General features: G+C 37.7%; 1 protein-coding gene across 1 annotated transcript in view; it reads left to right on the forward strand.

The window, feature by feature from the left end:
* Positions 1-889: 889 nt before the first annotated feature.
* The window catches only part of LOC150082523 (intraflagellar transport protein 74 homolog), a 56,244-nt gene continuing 42,374 nt past the window's right edge, over positions 890-14,759 (forward strand). Inside the window, exon 1 of the mRNA XM_090378662.1 lies at positions 890-1,108. The gene's annotated coding sequence lies outside the window, so the exon portion shown is untranslated. The remainder of the gene's footprint in view (positions 1,109-14,759) is intronic.

Consider the following 14,759-nt stretch of genomic DNA (forward strand, 5'->3'; position numbering starts at 1 on the left):
GGGCCTTTTCCACCCGGTGTGGGGAGGACGGTTACGATACCAGTCTACCTGCGCAGACGGCTTTGTAGGATGGAATAAACTAAATCTTTATGACGTCCTTACTCTTTCTTGGACAAAACACATAAGAGGCCATAAACTTAAATTGAAAAGAGGATGGCTGCAGGATAGATGTTGAAAAAAATATGAGTATGAACTGGAGATAAATGCTCCACATGCAGCTCCCAAGATATGCATGGCACTTGAAGAAAATTCATTGAATGAACTCACAGTAAAAAAAAAAAAAAAGCTTGGGAAAACGGATATGAATTGAAGGTCACATTTAAGCCAGATTGCAAAACATGTAAGTTACTTGCATAATGGTTGAATGTGAACGATAAAACCATTTGTTCGCATTTACCTGGGCAAGGTGTACGAACTGAGCAACTGGCTTCCACATAAACTCAAAGCAGACACCAAAATTTAGAGACTATGAATTTGCTTGTACAAATTGAGAGTCTCTTTTGTCTCGTTTTTGTATCGGTTGTTGACGTGCGACTTAAAATTATTTATGTGAGTAACACCAAACGATCATATCGTTGGTAATCACCCTACGAAGCTATGTCGCTCATATCGAAACCCCACTATTACATCAACAAAAGATTTTGCTCTTTGTATCTGGTAAAATACAGACGATATCTTCGATTACGAGTTTCTACACTCCGGCCATAACATCACTAAAGACATAATTTATTTATTATTATTATTTTTTATTTGTGCACAAGTTTATCTAAAAAGGATCATGAACTTTTTTTTAATCACCTGATATTAAAATATAGTTTGTTGAAGTAAAGAGGGCGCTGATTGTGAATACCTATCATGCATATCTCATTTGTGGATGTTTGAGGAATTTTTATGTTTATATCCGGTTAATGAGAGTATTGGCTTTCTAATAAATGCGTATGAATGTACAGAATAGGACGTCTTCATTTGTTTAAAATCGTGATATTTCGAATAGTCTGCTTGATACGCTTGTGAATATTAGGGTGTGAAGGAGAGTGTCCAAAATTTATGGAACGATTATTTTCTAAATATACGAATTAATAAATTAGTTCAGAACTTCCAAGTGCAGGTAAAAGCAAGTCGAATACCCCATACCATTTAGGATAATTGTTGAAAATAATCAAAAACTCAATATTTTCAATTTTTGATATTTTTTTGTACTGGTAATTTTGTTTACTCTGTAAACAAATAAGAGTATAAGTGTTATTTCAGTTTGTGGGATTTATTATTGAACGAGTAGCCCTGCGAACAGTTAATATATATATATATATATATATATATATTATTGTTATTATTATTAGCCATATGGTGTAAGGAAGCCTGAGGCTTATGCTGCACCAGACAAAAAATTCTGAATTACCCTGAGAGAGAGAGAGAGAGAGAAGAGAGCCAGAAGTAGAAGGGAATCACCAAGAAAGAGAAGAATGATATCCAGCTCAGGACCCTGGGTGTGCCAAGCCCATACTCACCAGATGTGAGCCCTTTAGGTTATATATATTAAATAAATTTTAATTTCAGATAATAGCATGTTAAGTAACCAGTTTTTGAATAATAATGACCGTTTTATATGTAATGGGCAGTGGGTTAAGTAAAGATTAATGCAAACTAATTATAACTGATAACATAGAAAAAATATATCTAATTAATGAATAAACAACTAAAGGATAATCATAAACCAAGGCACATGTTATTTTAACAAGAAGACAACATGACTGTTAGTTTATGGATTAGCTTTTATTTATCTATTCATGAATTATATATATATATTTATATTTTCTGTATTATTAGTTATAAATCATTTGCATTAACCTTTACTTAATTCACTGTACGTTACATATAAAATAGCCATTACTATTCAAAAACCGGTTATGTTAAGTACTATTATCTAAAATTATCGTTTATTTAATATATATAATAATAATAAATTTATTTATTGTTGCTAAGTACAGTACAAGTACTAGAAACAATAATACTCAACACAGCAGCATGGCCAGGAGTTTTACATTAAGGCAGAAAAATGATACATGCGATTAAAATTGGAAAAATGAAAAGTTACATAGGAAATTATGTTACCCAAAAATAAAGCATATTAAAAAAAATGACATTATAATAAGTAGGAAAATATAAAGGAAAAAAAAATGAACATTGTAACACAATTTCGAAGAATCTATTCGAGTTGAACAGATGCGATACACACTCTAGAAGAATGCGATGATATTTGTAATTGGTAGCCATTTTCTGCAGGTTAATTCCAAGATGGAGCAGCCTGAATTTTGGGAAGTGTCTGGGCAGGTAGGAAACGATTACAAAGTTTCAAACGGTTGTATTTGAGGATTATTGTAGGGTCACACACACACACACACACACACACAATAATATATTTTGTGTATAGATATATACACAAATACAACACAATAAATTCATAATATGGTTATGTAGATAGTTAATACCTGTAAAGCATTGTTGTCACAATTCAAAAGTAGCCTTTTACTATACAAAACTTATTTGCATGTATAGTTTTTCTATCCAAACTCAAAGCATAGCTACCATGGTGTAAAAATTAGTAAAGCATAAGGGGTCCCATGAAGATGGCAGATCTGATAATTTTTTTTTTATAAATATAAAAATTAACGAAATATATATTTAAAATGTACAGTATAAATGATATTTTTATGAGTAATCCATTGGTACTATGGATTAATAAAAATAGAGAGAGGTGCTTCAATGGTCTTTGTATAGGGTTTCAAAAATTCTAGCTGTAGCACTGGCCCCACTGCAGTTTAGATATTTATTTTTATAAGAATTAAATTACAAGTTATATAATTCAAGGGAAGTCGGAAGCTTGCACTGATTATTTTTGATGCTTTCTTACTGAGATATATAAAATATAACTGGTTTGCAATGCATGTCAATAAATATACATTATGTGATATTACATAATGTATACTGTTGTGAATCGCAAACATAAATCTTTTTTTTTATGCTGATATGAGTATAAAAACTTACTGTTCCTAGTAGTATATCCTGCATTGAGTGTAAAGTAACATACACAACATGGAAACATATATTGCAGAATATGGCAAAAATGAATATATTTCCTTTTCCAAAATATATTGGAATCAGTTGATGAACCACTATAAAGCCCACTATGTTTTCTTTAACAAATTCAGTGTTTTCCCACAGGAAACAATATGATTTGTGTTTTGTTTCCAAGAGCTGTAATTCTCTAAATCATATGCTTTTCTTTTAGACAACATATTTGTGGTGATACAGAAGCCTGTGGTAGATATAAACTAGTATGTAATCAAGTCACAAAGGAGGTTAGGCAAGCTAAGGCAGATTATGAGAAATCTTTGAGAAGGATTGCAATGAAAAACAGCAAAGATTTCTTTACTTAAATTAACAGTATAAGGATGGCATTGAATCACATTGGTTCACTTGATGTCGATGATTTAAATGTTGATGATCCTGCTTAAGTTGCTAACAAACTGAATATAGGTATTTTGCATCTGCATTCATACATGAGAAGTTTTTTAGGGAGTGAGATACTTCTCTAACAGGGAGCTAAATGATTTTGTGATAAATGAGAGAAAAGTGACAGAGAAACTGTCAAAGCTAAATGTAAAAAAAGCCACCTGGATTGGATAGGATCTGTCGTTTATATTAAGGGAGGCAGCAAGCAAAGTAGTAGTCATGGCAAATGGTGCAAGAAACAAGCATATATCGCATCAGCTGGAAAAAAAAAAACTGCACACTTTACCCATCCATACCCTCTAAGAATTTGTGTGGTTATTCCTTGAATTTATTCAAACCACCCACCTCCACAACAACAAATGGAAGCCTAGTCCAGTTAACAACCTAAATGCTCAAGGCAAACTTCTGCACATCTATCCTACACCCATCCTTCCTCAACTTGGATTTATGCCCACTCATGTGTGTGTGGTCTCAGAAAGGGGAAGAATGCCATTAATATTTAGCTTACTTAATCGATTCAAGGCCATAAACACCTCAGTCAGATCTCCCTGAAGCTTTCCTTTGTAAGAGCAACCTTTTGTTCCCTTCACCAATCTTGTTGCCCTTCTTTGCACCCATTCCAGCAGATCTACATCCTTCCTAAAGTGAGGCCTCCAGACCTGTATACAGTACTTAAGGTGCCTAACAAAGGGATAATCACCCCCTTATTCCTACCAGCAAAGTTTCTGTATTTCACTGACAAAAACTCCATGAGCCTTCCTGGCAGCATGTCTGAACAGAGAATTTCATATCTGACTGCACAATTACTCCCAGGTCTTTATCATAATTTTCCACTGCCCACAAAATGAGATATATAAAACAAATGTTAAAAACATGCAAAAATTGAAAATCTCTCATTTTTCAAAAACCTTTATATGTAAAAATCTTGTTCAAAAGTTAGAGCATTCTTGATGTTATATATATCCTTAGTTTTTTTTTTTTTAATGAAAATCCTAAACACGACAGGTATTAGAACCTATAGTACGTAGTATTGTGCATGGGCTGAAGGTTGAGAAGGTGAAAGAAGATATTTAGACTTGATATTAGACTTGAACTTCTGTAGATTGTAATTTTCAGGAAATACTTATGAAGCATATACAAAATGTTACAAGTTGCATATACAGGTTGTTGCAGAAAACAGTAGTTGAATGAATAAATGAGGAAGAAGAAAAGTTGGTTCTGTGAGTGTGAAGTTGGGTAGTTAAAGGATATAGATTGGTTGGGCACGTGTTTGGGCTGCTTTTGAAGAGAGAGTGGGAATTATATAAGACAATTCAGAAAAACAGTGAAAATTCAGAGAAAACCGGATACCTAGTTACAAAAAACAGTTGGCAAACCATAAGACATAAGATGGAAACTTCTCTAAGATACCTTTATGCCAAACATGATCAAAAACCTTTGAAATGTCGAGAGCCACTGCTTGAGTTACACCAAACTTTACCATTGAATTTGTCCAGAGGGGTAACATAAGCCAAAATATCACCAGTGGATTGATATTGACAGAATCCATACTGGTGATCATTGATTAGATGGAAGGTTTCTAGATAGTTTGAGAGTTGGCTATTTCTTCATTACTTTAGAAAGAGTAGAAGTAATTGCAATGGGATAATAATTAGATGAGAGGGATTTGTCATCCTTTTTAGGAACTGGCTGGATATGAGTAAATTTCCAAGCAGAAGGGAAAACACCTTTGGAATAAGAAAATGAAAAAAAGCTACACAGAACAAGGGTAAGTTCAGGAGCAGGTAAATTCAGGTTTTGAGAACAAGTGGAGAAATATTATCAGGACCTGCAGCTTTCTTAGCATCAAGATTGTTCAAAATCCTTCTGACATCTTTTTGATGGAATATCATAGGAGACATTGAATGGTAGGAGGTGGTTAACCAAGATCATCAATACATGATTTGGAACAAGAAAAAGATGCTAGCTGGTCAGCTTTATCTTTGGCTGAAGTGGCGATAGAACCATCTCATTTTATTATTATTATTATTAGCCATATGGTGCAAGGAAAACTGAGGCTTATGCTGCACCAGCCAAAAAAAAAAAAAAAAAAAAAATTCTGTGTTACTCTGAGAGAGAGAGAGAGAGAAGAGAGAGAAAGAAGTAGAAGGGAATCACCAAGAAAGAGAAGAATGATGATATCCAACTCAGGACCCTGGGTGTACCAAGCCCATACTCACCAGATGTGAGCCCCTGTGTTATGATAGAGGTGGGAACAGAGATGGGCAAAAGTTATGCATTTATGGGCACTTATGCCCATAAATGTTGCAAATCGTAATTAGTTGGCTTGTATCCAACTTTCCAGGTTCATTTTCTGCCTAACCAAAGCTCACAACAGTTGTAAATCAGTTATTAATCAGTCTAAATAATTAAGATTTGCAACATTTATTGGTAAATCAAGGTTTAGATAAAGGAGGAGATTTTAAGGTGGAGTGTGAAATGAAGGATTTCTACAAGAATAATTTCACTGACACAGTCTGAGCAAATATTGACATCAGAAGATTAGAAACAGTAATCTGACCAAGGAAAAGAAGAAAAGAAATCTCACAGTTTATTCCATTTTGCATCCTTGTAATGCCAAAACATGAGGTTGAGAAACGCTCCATTGGAGAAGAGACCATTGCCAAGTTGTGATCTGAGGTGCTTTGAGTGCATTCTATTGTCAGGGAAACGGGGAACATGCTATGTAAAAAGGATAGGTGGAACAGGACCAGGGTATGTCTGCCAGGGGCAAAGGTTGATGACGTTGTAGAGCGGATATCATCTTTCAAGGGCACAAAAGGTGATATAGTTGTACACGTTGGCACTAATGATATTAAGAGTAGGAGACCGGCAGAATTACTCAACAAGTACAGGTCACTGTTGAAAAAAAGCCGTGAAATAGGGTTGAATTTGAAAGTGTCTGCAATTCTGCCCAGACACGATAGGAGGGAGTATATGATGAGAGCCTTGTCGATCAATTCGGCCCTGGAAAGATTGTGCAAGGCTCAAGGGGTAGAATTTTTTTCAGCCTGGACTGTACTTGTTAACAGGAGAGATTGCTTCTACAGGGATGGGATACACTTAAATAGAAAGGGTGCAAGAATATTTGCTGATGCTATCGAGGCAGTGTTAGGTGGGTCGGAAAACTGCTAGCTTGGGGGGATACAAAGACTAATAGTTTAACAGTAACCGCAGGCAGAGGTGAAGGTGATTCTTGCACAACTTCTATTAGAATAAGAAGCGACCTGGAGCGAGGGGTGTTGGGGGTTTCAGGGACGGATGGCAGTCATCCTGGAATAGTTGGGTATATGGGATGTGTTAGGGTAACAAGGAATAGGCATAGGAGCATGTATGCTTGCATGTATACCAATGCTAGAAGTATAGTAAATAAATTTGATGAATTTGAAGTGTTGGTCAAGACATCGAAGGCGGATATTGTTGGGATAGCAGAGACGTGGTGTCACAAAGATATAAGGAATGCAGAACTGGAATTTGGGGAGTACAATGTGTACAGAAAGGATAGACAGGACAGAAAGGGAGGAGGTGTTATGCTGTTAATTAAGAAAAACATAAAATCAAAAGAAGTGCATCCAGTTGATATAGATGGACAGTGCACTGTTGAGTCAGTTTGGTGTGACATAAGCACTGCGAAAGCAAAAATAAGAGTAGGAGTGTGTTATAGGCCTAATGACTCGAATGAGTACAATGAACAATTGTACAGAGAAATAGAGTGGGCCAGTAAATCAGAATGTCTTATAATGGGGGATTTTAACTTCCCAGATATTGACTGGAACTTGTGGGTTGGTCACTCACATACTAGTCAGACTTTTGTGGATTTATTGGATGATTGTTTTCTGCAGCAGCATGTTCGAGAGGCAACCAGAGAAAGTAATACTCTTGATCTGGTTATCAGCAGTGATCATTCGTGTATTAAGAATTTGCAGATAAAGGAACCACTAGGTGGCAGTGATCACAGTGTGCTGAAGTGGGATTTACTCAAAGAGGTAACTACCGTCAGGGGTAAAGGAAAGGGTTTTTGCTTCCGTAAAGGGGAGTACAGTGGTCTCAGACAGTTTTTAAATTCTGTACAGTGGGATCAACTGACGATGTTACAAACAGTAAATTCTAAGTGGGAAGCATTCAAGGAATTAATCGTGGAAGCTACTAGACTTTTCATACCGATGAAGAAATATTGTTCAAGGTTTAGGCCTAAATGGTTATCAAATGAACTAATGAGACTCGTGACAGAGAAGAAAAATGCATGGGATGCATATAAATTATCAGGCGACGCAGAAGCCTGTAGCAGATATAAGCTAGTCTGTAATCAGGTCACAAAGGAGGTTCGGCAGGCAAAGGCGGATTACGAGAAATCTTTGGCAAAAGATGCTAAGAAAAACAGCAAGGATTTCTTTACTTATATAAACTCTAAAAGGAAGGGGATGAATCTGATTGGTCCACTTGACATCGATGGTTCGACTGTTGATGATCCTGCTCAGATAGCAAACAAACTGAATGAGTATTTTGCATCTACATTCACACGTGAGGAATTATTACAGTTTGAAAATGGAAGAAGGTTATCAAATTGTAGCAGTGTGCTTAATGATTTTGTAATAACTGAGAGCAAAGTGGAGGAGAAATTGTTGAAGTTAAACATAAGAAAGGCACCTGGGGTGGATGGGATCTATCCAGTTATATTAAAGGAGGCGGCAAAGCAACTAAGCAAACCCTTAGCCATAATTATGAGAGCATCCTTGGATTCAGGGGAGGTTCCCACGGACTGGAGATGTGCAAATGTATCCCCAATTCACAAAGGAGGTTCGAAGGGTGACACGAGTAATTACAGACCAGTTAGTTTAACTTCTGTTCCGGGTAAAATAATGGAGTCACTGGTTAAAGATGCATTGCAGGATCATCTAGACAAGACTGCAGCAATAATTCAGACACAGCATGGGTTTGTTAAGGGAAAGTCTTGTCTGACAAATTTGATTGGTTATTATGATGTGGTCACAAAGGAACTGGATGCAAAAAATAATTTTGATATCATATATTTGGATTTCAGGAAAGCTTTTGATACTGTTGCGCATGGAAGACTACTGTACAAATTGGAGCAGAATGGTATTAAGGGTAAGTTGCTACAATGGATAAAAGGATGGTTAAGTGGGAGAAGACAGAGGGTGGTAATCAATGGGTGCTGCTCTTCGTGGACTAATGTTATTAGTGGAGTCCCACAGGGTTCGGTGTTGGGTCCACTGTTGTTTTGTATATTTATCAATGATATTGATGAAGGTATATCAGGCTTAATGTCGAAGTTTGCAGATGACACGAAGGTTGGCAGGGTTGTTAATGACAGTAATGGCAGTGTGCTACTGCAACAGGATCTAGATAATTTGGGCAGATGGGCTAAGAAGTGGCAACTGAAGTTTAACCTTGACAAATGCAAAGTACTGCATATGGGTAGAAGTAACCCGAGAGAAACGTACCAACTGTGTGGTACTACACTTAAGGTGGTAGAAAATGAAAAAGACCTGGGAATAATTGTGCAGTCAGATATGAAGTTTTCTGAGCAATGTAGACAGGCTGCTAGGGCAGGTCATGGGGTTTTGTCAATGATATATAGGAATTTTGCTAGCAGGGAAAAGGAGGTGATTGTCCCTCTGTATAAGGCAATGGTCAGGCCACGCCTTGAGTACTGCGTACAGGTCTGGAGGCCTCATTTTAGGAAGGATGTAGATTTGCTTGAGCGTGTACAGAGAAGAGCAACACGATTGGTGAGGGGAATGAAGGGATCCTCTTACCAAGAGAGGCTTAAGTTCTGCAAATTGCAGTGGCTGGAGACTAGGCACCTGCGCGGTGATCTGATTGAGGTCTATAAGGCCTTGAATGGGTTGAGCACGCTGAATTCTGATGGGATCCTCCCACTTGTTCAGAATACGAACCTACGGGGACATAAGTTCAAATTAAGAAAGGATAGATGTAGAATAGATGTGCGGAAATTTGCATTTAGCCAGCGGGTGGTTAATTGCTGGAACAAACTTCCATCTGTCGTTGTGGAAGTTGATAGGTTAAATAAATTTAAGGAGGAACTGGACAGGCATTTGGAGGGTATGGTGTGATTTTTTTTTTTTTTTTTTTGGCTGATGCTGCATAAGCTCCTACATTTGCTTTCTTGCATCAAGTGCCACTACTACTACTACTACTACTACTACTACTACATGGTTGAGGTGAGGTACCAGTCACCTCAACCATGTACTTAGAAGGGTTGTTTGTGAGAAAAAGATCAAGCATGTTGGCTGCTTGGTTAGGATTGTCTAGTATTCTGGTAGGTAGATGAACAATCTGTGCAGTGTCATTACTAATTGCAAAAGGTTCAAAATCTCAACCAGCTGGGTCCATATGACTGTAAAATGGATGCCAGCTGGAGCTGTAAACATTAAAATCACCAAGGAAAATTACCTCGCTGTTAGATAGTTGGACTCGAGAAATTCAAGTGTCAAAGAGAGGAAGACAAAAGAGTTCCAAATGATTAGTGAAGTTGGCAGAAAGATAGAGGTAACACATAAATTAGATGGAATGTGGTAGAGAGATTTTAGGCCAGAGAATATTGAAAAGAGGATATTCGAAATTACATAGTCTCTGACAGGGATTTTCAGAATGGATATATGCACAAGTACCACCTTTGAAGTGAATGGAATCATACAGTGAATAAGCAGACAACTGAGATGAGCAGTAGTTGAATCAACTAATAAGTGGAATTCTTTCAGAAAGAGTACATGGGGTTTGGCCGACTAAAAGTGAAAATGACATCATTGAGATTAGAACTGAGACCACTTATATTTTTGAAATGAAGCAGGAAGTGTTAAAGAGTGCCAAAAATTAAGAGATTTTGTTGAAAGCTTCAAAATTGGTATGAGCAGCAAGTGGGGTTATCTACAAATATTGGAAATTCAGACTGCCATTTTAACATTTCTCTGTCCCTTTTAACATTTTTGCAACAAGAAATGTTAAGAGAGACAAAAAAAAAGTAAAAATATATCATATGAAAATTTTGACATAGCTAATAAATCCTTAAAATGCACAAGGGCTAAGAACAGATGAACAGGGTCAAAAAAACCTGTAAGTCATCAAAAATGATAATAGCAAAGTTAAAGTTCAGAAGTATGGAGGAATTACTTGGATGAATTGTTAAATGCAGGAGCTGAGAATTAATTGGTCAATGAAGGAGTTAGGGAATTAAAGCAGACCCCAGGAACATTGCACTGTCATCTGTTGATGCTTTTAAAGCTATAAATGTTGAACATATGACTCCCCTCCCCAAACAAAATTTCATATATGCCACTGCATTTAATGGACATGAGCATAATATATATATATGCAAGTAGGATTTAATAAGTCTGATAAATTTTGATGTAGGTGCAAAGATGGGAGTAAAAAATACACAAGGTGCCAAAAACTAGAAGGGTAAGGATAGCAGGAATAAGAAATATTGTAGGTTTGCAAAAAGAATGTGATTATCCTATATACTATGATGAATTAGGGAATTATAGGCTGAATTGCAAAGCCAATTAAAAGTGAGGGAACTGTAAAGTAAATAGAAAATTATTAAATAAAAAGTGAGATTGCAACCATCAGAAATGGGTGGGCAAATTAAGTTATAGATCAAAAAAGTGGTGTAGCAAAAATGCAAAAAATCTGATGACCATATATCAATACCTGATCTATTATACCATTTATCAATATTTACTTTAGCTTTTGTCGGATTTTTTACATTTTTGCTACACCCCTTTTTTGACCTATAGCTAAATAGCTAAATTTGTCCACCAATTTTTGATGGTTGCAATCTCACTTTTTATTTAATCATTTTGTATTTACTTTACAGTTTCCTCACCTCTAATTGGCTTTGCAATTCAGCCTATAATTCCCTCAATTCATCATAACATATAGGATATTCACATCCTTTCTTTCTTTTTACAAACCTACAATACTTACATTTGCTTGTCCACACTTTTTCGATGAAATTTATCTGCTTTATATTTGAATTTTAATATTCACCCCTTCCGCACTTCACATACATTTGTATTATATTTCACATTACACTTTTGTAAATTTGTATTATTTTAATTTACATTATTAACTTTTTTTACACTGCATAGGGACTACGTTGTTTACTAGTATTACAATAAAGACCGCATATTTGCTCCCCCCTTTTCTAATACTACAGACAAGTTTGGAAACGCAGTGCCTGATACATGGTCAGGAGTAGTCCCCTGATGAATTTCCTGGCTATGTATTCGACCTCTTGCTAAAATTGCCCTCCCATATCTGAATGTAGTGTTATTTACTTATTTATTTCTTTGTTATTTTTTGTACAATTTTTTTTTTTTTTTTTGTTTGCTTCCTCAGTCCTAGTTTATTTTTGGACTAGGTTTTTCAAATTCTTTCACCTGTGTAACCACTACTTCACTTCCACTTTCGACTATCCTTTAACTTCTCCTAGTTCAGGCACCGTGTGTACTTTTCACAGACACTTTTATTTACTTTACAAACCACAAATTATTTATATCCTTTTGCTTCCTTTACTGCTGCACTGCGCATTTTGAAGCATTAGACATACGATAACCTTTGTTATTTTCCTTTTTATGCTTATTTTGCTTCTTAACAGTTGTATATTACTACTATATATATATATAAACTTAAATAAAATACAAGGCAAACCAGTAGAGTGAAAATGAACTTAACCAATAAAATATTTTTGGATTATATTTGGATTAATTATGACCACCCCTATGAAAACTGAATGCAACCCGTTGACCACATGAGGTACGAGAGTGTGGAGTTAGTCGACCTACGCAGCATAGATAAGGTGTCAGTGGTTCAGTATGTAGTAAAATTCCAAGCACGATGGGAAAAGGAAGGATTTATCACACTTTGATAGATTGTGGGTGCTCGACAAGTTGGTGCCTCGATTTCCCAAATAGCTGAACTGGTGGGGTGTTCAAGAGCCACCGTAGTTAGTGTACCAGGACTGGCGTTAAAATGGTCGGACAACGACCTGATGGTACCAGGTTAGTGTACCAGGATTGGCATTAAAATGGTCAAACAATGACCTGATGGCAAAACTGCAAAGGTCAGCAAAAGGTTGATGTTAGAGGTGAGTTCCAGGTCTGACAACTCATACAGGTGAACAAGCACGCACTGTTGAAGAGTTGACTACCCAATACATGTTTGCACGTATGGGCTATACCGGCAGACGACCCCTATGGCATCCTCTCCTAATCAAGGTTCATCAGTGTAAAAGACTCGCCCGGTGCAAAGAGCATGCAAGTTGGACATTAGAAGACTGGAAGGAGGTTTGCTAGTCGGATGAGTCACGTTATTTATTCCACACTGTGAATGGTCGTGTATGTATTTGCCGTCAACAACATGAGGCTGTTGTTATATCATGCATGGTATCAAAAGCGGTTGTATGGTGTGGGGCATGTTTCATTGGTAAGAACTTGGCCCCCTGGTGCGTGTGGAACAATGTATCAGTGGTGTCCACTATCATCAATTGCTTTCTGACTGTGTACACCCCGCTATGTTACACTTGTTCCCGAATGGCGATGGTGTCTTCCAAGATGACAGTGCATTGAGCCATCGGGCACTTGTTGTGCAGGAATGGTTTGAGGAACACAGTTCTGACTTCCAGCATATTGATTGGCCTCTGAACTCCACTGATATCAGTCCCATAGAACACTTGTGGGACACTATAGAAAAGCATATCGGGCATCTGGATACACCAGTCACCTGCATTGCTGACCGCATTACACACAGCTTGGTTGGCCATACCTCTCGAATGCTTCCAACATCTTGTTGAATCAATGCCACATCGAATAGCTGCTGTACTGATTTTTTTTTTTTTTTGATTTGGTAGTTGTTGGCGCATCGGCTTCTGTGGCCATATTGCACCTCCCAAGGTTTTTGCAGTACTTTGATCCAAGCCCGAGGCGGGAATCGAACCCGCGACCTTTGGGTTGCCGGGCAGGTACTTTACCCACTCGGCTAGCCCGGTCGGCTCTGCTGTACTGAGGGCAAAAGGGACCTACAAAGTATTAGGTAGGTGGTCATAATTCAGTGATCACTCAGTGTGTATATATATACAGGGTATCTCAAAAATATTGGTACAAACGTTTAGGGGAGGTAGGTAACATCTAAAGGAATGTGAATCGCATAGGAACCCATAACCGGAAACGTCACGGGGAAAGTAGTAGCAGAGGCACAAGAAGCAGAAATGACACAAGACAGCCGACCGGGCTAGCCGGGTGGGTAAAGTGCCTGCTTAGCAACCCAAAGGTCATGGGTTCAAATCCCGCCTCGGGCTTGGATCAAAGTACTGCAAAAACCTTGGGAGGTGCAATTTGGCCACAGAAGCCAATGTGCCAACAACTACCAAAAAAAAAAAAAAACACAAGACAGTAAACCCAAGCACGGTACTAAGTACTATAGGTTCTAATACCTCTCGTGTTTGAGGTTCACATAAAAAAAAAAAAAAAAATTAGTTGCAAACATTTATTTGACATAATATTAACAATGGAGTACGAGATGGATGCATTTCATGATGTTACAACAGATGCTCGAAGGTTCCACCATGAGATGCGATGCATGCGTGACACTGACGCAGCATGGATTGGCGGACACGGTCGAACACACCTGGAGTTTCTTTGACAGTAGCAGCAGCGCAGACGAGTCTCGCCACGAGATCCATTTCCGTCTCCACAGGTGACTCATATATGATAGATTTGAGGGCCCCCACAGAAAGAAATCAAGGCTTGATAAATCAGGTGAGCATGGGGGGCCAGGCAACGGGTCCACCACGGCCACTCCATTGATGCCCAAAATGCCTGTTCAAATGACGAACACACCTTCCATAATGGGCAGGCGCCCTGTCATGTTGAAACCAAATGTTGCATCTCACATTTGCTGGAACATCGTCAAGTAACCCTGGTAGAACTTGTTCAAGAAAGATCCGATATTTAGCGGAGTTCATGCGGGATGGTAACAGGTATGGGCCGACTAAGCAGTCACCAACCATACCTGCCCACACATTTATTGCGAAGTGATGTTGTGCCGCATGGGGGTGCACACCGTGTGGGTTGTCGTGAACCCACACATGAGCATTGTGCTGATTGAATAAGCCTTCCCGAGTGAAATAAGCCTCATCCGTGAACAAAACATAGGCTGAAAAATTC

Source organism: Mastigoproctus giganteus, chromosome 7 (genome assembly GCF_048544385.1).
Source record: "Mastigoproctus giganteus isolate SK-2022 chromosome 7, ASM4854438v1, whole genome shotgun sequence".
Lineage (NCBI taxonomy): Eukaryota > Metazoa > Arthropoda > Arachnida > Uropygi > Thelyphonidae > Mastigoproctus > Mastigoproctus giganteus.